Below are 6,564 nucleotides of genomic sequence, written 5' to 3' on the forward strand. Positions count from 1 at the left end.
CTACATACGATGGTCCTAAAACTTTGCAAATGTCTCAATAGGTGGGATTGACACATGTACAAAGCAGGATGCCCATTGGATACATGCGCCTTTGAATAACATACCTTGGAGTGTTTTTTTTTTACAATTGTGCATCACACTAGGTGGAAAACATGGTTTACTATGTGATCGACCATACAAACCACATCCTATTGGCATGATAATTCTCACTTGTCTCAACATAGGTGGGATTGATGCATGTGAAAAGGTGGATGCCCATCGAATACATGCAAGTCCCAATAACACACCTCGAAGCATGTTTTTTGACGATTGTGCATAGTTTAATGCGTGATCGACCATGCAAACAACATTTGATGGACATGATACTTTGCACGTGCCTCAAAATATGTGGTAATAACATGTGTGCAAAGGAGAATGTCCATAGGATACGTGCATGTTTGAGTAACACACCCGCAAGCATGTTTTTTGATGGTTATGCATGACACTAGGTGAAACACATGGTTTAATGCGTGATCGAGCATACAAACCACATCCAATGGGAACTATACTTTGTACTTGACTCACAATAAGTGGTATTGATGTACGTACAAATGGGGATGACCATCGGATACGTGTAGGTTTTAATAACGAACCTCGAGGCTTGTTTTTTTATAATTGTGTCTGACATTAAATGAAAAACATGATTTAACGCGTGATCGACCATGCGAACCATATACGATGGGAACTATACTTTGCAAATATCTCAACATAGGTAGTATTGATGTGCGTGCAAATCAAGATGCCCATCGAATACGTGCATTTTAAACATTACACGTCAAAGCGTGTTTTTGGACAATTGTACATGGCACCCCAAGGTGAAGAACATGGTTTGCTGGGTGATCGACCATGAAAACCATATCCGATGGGCATGATACTTTGCATGTGCCTCAACATAGGTGGGATTGACGTGCCTGCAAAGGGGATGCCCATCGGATTCATGCAAGTTCGAATAACACAACTCGGAGCGCGTTTTTGATGATTGTGCATGACACTAGGTGAAAAACATCGTTTGATGCGTGATCGATCATACCAACCATATTTTATGAGCATGATAATTTTCACGTGCCTCAACATAGGTGGTATTGATGCACATGCAAAGATGGATTCCCATTGCGTGTTTTTTTATGATTGTGCATGACACTAGGTGGAGAACATGGTTTGATGCATGATCGACCATGCGAACCATACCCAATGGGAATGATACTTTGCATGCACCTCAACATAGGTGGATTGACGTGCTTGCAAAGGGGTATGCTCATCGGATACGTGCAAGTTCAAAAAACACACCTCGAGGCATTTTTTGACGATTATGCAAGACACTAGGTGGAAAACATGGTTTAATGCGTGATTGATCATGCGAACCATATCCAATGGGCATAATACTTTGCATGCACCTCAATGTAGGTGGGATTTATGCGCATACAAAGAGGGATTTCCGTTGGATACGTGCATGTTTGAATAACACACGTTGAGGTGTGTTTTTTGACGATTGTGCAAGACACTAGGTGGAAAATGTGGTTTAATGCATGATTGAAGAAATCAACCACTTTTGCAACCAAATGCAAATCATCATGAAAACATTGTTTCCCAAAAAAAACTCGACTTTAAATGCATAAAGATGCGTCAATGCAATCTCTATAAATAAAATGAGATGGTACAAATCACAACATTGTGTGTGTGTGTGTGCGCGCACGTGCGTGCATGCATGTGTGCATGTGCATGCGCATGTGTGTGCATGTATGTGTATGTGCACACACATGTGTACATGGATATGCATGTGGATGCATGGATATGCATGTGCATGCGTATGCATCCATGCATGCGTTTGTGCAAAGAAAACATAAGTTTTGACAAAGCGAGGGGGTTTAACCGCACCCAAATTTTCTTTAATTTTTGGGTTTAACGAATAATAGCTTGAATGATGAAAGAAGGAATATTGCTCAAGGGGGATACACCACTCTTGAGGAAATTATATATTTAATTGTTTTATTACAAAAAATAAATAAGAAAAAGTATTTAGTAAGTTGGATTTAATATTTGAGGGTTTAAAGGCTTTAATTGCCTTATTAATTAAAGCCTATGAAGCATCAAAAAATCACAATCATGGTAAACAAAAGCATAAAAAGAAGCCGGGAGCTAATTAAGTAAGTCTACTAAAAATTGTTGAGAGGAATCAAGAAATTAATCATTAACACGGACTAAACAAAAATTAACACAAAGTTAACATACATTACATATACGTATATATGTCACATTAAAAACATGCAATATGCTATTATAAATATAGCTTGTAAACCTAAAAAGAATTAACTTAGTACTAGGAAAAATAAATACACAAAAAGAATGTGTAAATATAAATAACTAGCTAACTTATATATATATATATATATATATGTATAAGGAGCACCACTTTATTGATTGTTAGTGTAACATAACTACATAACTAGATGTAAATGCTAAAAAATTAGGAATTAAGAAGCAAAAAAAGACCGTCAACCATATGGTTGACCAACTAGAAAGACAATAGAAAGACCGTCAACCAAAGCGAACTATATATAAGAGTATAAAAAATGTAAAAAGAAGAAGGGCGACAACAAAGGCTAACAACTAAGTTAGCACCAGTAATTAACTTATGGAAAAAGTCGTCTGCAACGTAAGCAAAGTTACGAAGGGAGGAGGCATAAGAGGAGGCGTAAGGGAGGCGTAAGAGAGCTTTAGGTGAAAAAGTAAAAAGTGTTGAACGTTCCATGCAATCTAGGAGCAGGAAAAGAAGAGCAACAGCTGCTATAGATGTGCTCAGCATTGTGTCCTACTGCGCAACGAGCAAACGGAAGGCATGCAACCACGCAGTATCGAAACAAAAACTTACAAAATAACCGACAACATTGAGTTGGAGAGGAAAGAAGTTGTGGAGAAAAGTGAGCGTCGTCTGAAAAGTATGGGCAAGCTGAGACTTCATCGACAGTTTAGATGACACAAAAGAGAAAAGGCGAAGCACTCAGAAGTTAGAACGAAGATCTAGCAGCCATCATAGACTAATGAAGGCAGGCACTGGCCGCATAAGAGGAGGAAGGAGAGAAGGGATAACAAGGATCTACAATCAACCAAGCTTGTGGAGAAGAAGCAAGCACCAAGGTTTTCAAGGGATCTACGCAACGAAACGTGTGGACCTGAGGGGTTGCCGATTCGAAAGGCTTGCAAACGGAACTAAAGTCCAAGAGAGCTTGACAGGGAGTGAGTAGAAGAGCTTTAGGGAGTGAGTAGAAGAGCTCAGGTACCATCAAAGGGTGATCCTCGAAGGGAGCTGCAGTAGCGTAGAGGCTAATAAGTCGTGTTGGGAGGTAAGGGTCGCGGTAGATAAAGTGAGTCAAGGAGCAGATCACGGAGGAGCCAGCTCAACGGAGAGTCAGTGGATGAGAGTCACAACAGTAGACCACCTAAATGTAAATGTTATAAAGTGGATGAGAGTGGCCTTTAGTAGACACTGAGTGGAGCACATGCAGGCCATTACGCAAGGGACGAGACAGTGTGCGGTGGAAGCCGTTACGGTGGCAGTCCATTAAGGTGGACCGATAGGTGAAGTGAGGGAGCCGGGTAGAGAAGGTAATGAGCAAGGGGGAGTAATTGGAGAGTAATTGCACGTAAATATAGTAGGATAAAGTTCGATAAGGTTCAAGAAAAGGGTGGCTTATAGGGAGTGTGTTTTAAGTGGTGTGTGGGAAATTCACTAAGTTTATAGTAATAGTAAAGGAGGATAGTAGTATATATATATACTACTATCCTCCTTTATTTATTTAGCTTTTTATTTACACACTTACTACTATCCTCCTTTACTATTACTATAAACTTAGTGAATTTCCTTAAAAACAAATGAAGGTGGAGCAGAGGGAAGCAATGCTGCAAGAAATCAAAGACTAGAACTAGAAAGAAGGGGGAAATGTAAAAATGGTATTGAACCTTAATGATTGTTATTGGTACAACTGTAAGGAAACAATTAATTAAATCAAGAAATCGTAAAATGTTCTTAGAAGAAGGAATACCACAACTGAATTCAATTAAGGATGGAGGAAGAAAAAGAAAGGGAGGGGGTGTATTAAAAAGGTTAATTGTATTAAAAATAAGCTTTCAGGTGGGGGGTCCATTTTGTGTAATTCATAAGTGGGGAGTGAGGGTGGGGGTATGGGGACCAATGTGTGTGTTTGTAAAGTATCGAAAATGTGTGTGTGTGTGTGTGTGTGTGTGTGTGTGTGTATGTGTGAGAGAGAGAGAGAGAGATTGTGTATGTTTTATAGGGATAATGAGAATACTAAGAAATTGAGATAACAAAAGAGTAAATGTCCATGTACTAATAGTCTGCACACAAGTGTGTTTCTAGTCCATGTTTAGCTTCCAATGGAGGTGGGGTATTCTTATCCATGCCATCAATGGTGATGCACATAGACTTCTTGATATGTAAGATAGCTTCCTACCTTCAAGAAGCATGCAACAGTCTAACATCTTGCACATAACATAAATGGATTGCTCTCCATCTTATATGTTGTCCTCAAATTTGCTCGCATTTAGTATGTTCAATGACTTTTGTCAATTCTTCACATGTCTTGCATTTTAACATTCTTTGCTTTGATGGCATTTTCACATTGCAAAATTGTTCGCACAAAATTTTGAAAATAGTAGCTCTAGAAAACTGTCTCTCTTCTCTCTCTTGTAATATTGTGTTCACGGAGGACTCAAGCATAACCTTCTTTGTTGTTCCTAGAGTAATACGACATTGCCACATGATACTTCCATCTAGCATTTTTTATTGAAGATGAGGTTGTGGCAATGCATTTTCTTCAAAGATTCGCTATAAAGCTGCGGCTACATTCAAGGTGCTTCTTTGTCCTTTTAACTTGCATATATTTCCATGAACTGTATGAATCACTTTATCTTTGACCTTTGCCCATATGCCCTATAGGTACCATGTGATAATCCACTTAACAAATGGTATCCTCAATTACAAATGACTATTCTATTAACCAACGGTGTCAACTAAGGTTTTCGTAGCATTGTCTTTAAGTTGTGTTCAAATTGTCAAAGGAAGCAAGAAAAATCTTGAAGAAAATTATTATGTCTGTTTGGCCTTGTCTTGTCTAAATACCTACACCTATAGCCTCATATTCTTCCTTTGTAACACTTCTAAGGCAAAGGTTCTTACAACAAACTTTCTTGTATATTTTGCTCGGATAGCATTATGTGCCTCTTTTGTTTCGGAATTGGTGCCAGGATTCTGGCCTCTTAACACTTACATACTTTCTTTTTTAGCCTAGTATATTCTTTTCCTATTGGACCTGACATCTTTGTCTATTTCAGATTGCATTTCTCTTGCATCTTCATTTGTAAATTCAAATGTTGAATGGGCTTAAGATCTATTTGACAATTTGTAATACCTAGGAAATGGAAATATTTTGTAATACCTAGGAAACGGCAATATTTAGAGAAGTTCATGAAGCCAATAGTTTGAATCCAAAATCATTTAATTGACTAGGTTGTTGAATCATTCCATTTCAGTGTGAACATAAAGTCTACCTATATCACAAATAGATGTTGGTCTATTAGTTATACCCTCATGACCGATGTCACTAATGTTTGAATCATCAATCTGAGTCCCACAAACGGCATCTATAACTTCCACCCCAGTAAGAACTTGGCATGGCCAATATCATTATTGCATCACTTATCCCACAAATTGCATTGATATCCTCTATTCCAGTAAGTACTTATATCATTGACCCTTGTTACTATATCTCTTGTCCCACAAACACTAGTGATATTCTCTACTCCAATAAGAACTTCATGACCAATATCACTAAATTTATCATTGACCCCTAATACTACATCGCTTGTCCCACAAACAACATCGATATCCTCAATTCTAGTAAGTACTTCATGACCAATGTCATTGCTCCCTATTAGTGCTGCATACTTATTCCACCAACTTCTTGCCCTTGTGATCTCAAATTTTTAGATTGGGTGCCCTTTAAATGTCATCTTCCATTATTTTGGTAGTACAGTAGACTTGTGTCGTCCATCACATTGAAAGATACTTTTTTAAGCACATGAGATTTCAAGAATGCTACTCCCCAAGTGATAGTATTCTGCACTTGTAACTGTGATTCACCATAATCCATTGCAGTTTGAACCTAGGGCACCAACTCAATTTGTAATATGTTACTACCCTTGTCTGAAATCCAGGGTATGGGGGGACAAGGTCCATATATAATATGCATGGATTTCCTTAAAAAAATATAAATATGCAAGGGAAAAATATGAAAATTGCATGTCCCCCCTCCCACAAAATATAAGGTATAAACCTTGGAAAATAGGCAAGATTTTAAGATTTGTACATATTTTTCATAATATGTAAGGCCCAAGGGGGAGGGTCTTTTGGATGAAGGGGGGTAAAACAAAGAATACACTAAAATATGAAAACCCATATCCTTTCAAATTAATGTAACTTTTTCATGTGTTACCCAAATTTCAAGGGTT

This window comes from Dipteris shenzhenensis, chromosome 12 (genome assembly GCF_047967505.1).
Source record: "Dipteris shenzhenensis isolate YYH24624 ecotype China chromosome 12, Dip_SZ_1.0, whole genome shotgun sequence".
NCBI classification, from domain to species: Eukaryota; Viridiplantae; Streptophyta; class Polypodiopsida; order Gleicheniales; family Dipteridaceae; genus Dipteris; species Dipteris shenzhenensis.